Below are 407 nucleotides of genomic sequence, written 5' to 3'. Positions count from 1 at the left end.
GTGCTGCTGCTGTCTTGGGCAGCACAGGCCCCAGTGCCACCCCCATCCCTGCACAAGCTGGCCTGGGAGCTCTGCGCTGACACCGCACCAGTCCCGCAGCCGCGGGGCTCCAGGCTCACCGAAGCTCTTGCTGAAGTTGGGTGGTTCCAGGCCTTTTTCCCCTCCGCCGATAAATCAGTTTAATGCAAAAGCATAGAACTAAAACTCCGAGATTAGCTGTTATAATCACATGTAAATACTTCCAGACAATCCGCTCAGGCAGGGGCGGCGCGTGTAGTTTGGGACAGAGTTACACGGGATTTAGGCTGTTTACCAGTCGATTAATTTCATGACTCCAGCCCCAAACCCACCCTTGTACCAGATGCCCGGCTCACTTCCCACAAGTCAAGGTCACTCGGGCGGGAGGA

This window comes from Egretta garzetta, unplaced genomic scaffold (assembly GCF_000687185.1).
Source record: "Egretta garzetta isolate BGI_Z169 unplaced genomic scaffold, ASM68718v1 scaffold356, whole genome shotgun sequence".
NCBI classification, from domain to species: Eukaryota; Metazoa; Chordata; class Aves; order Pelecaniformes; family Ardeidae; genus Egretta; species Egretta garzetta.
The sequence above is the reverse complement of the archived record's forward strand: the minus strand, read 5'-3'. Positions refer to the sequence as shown.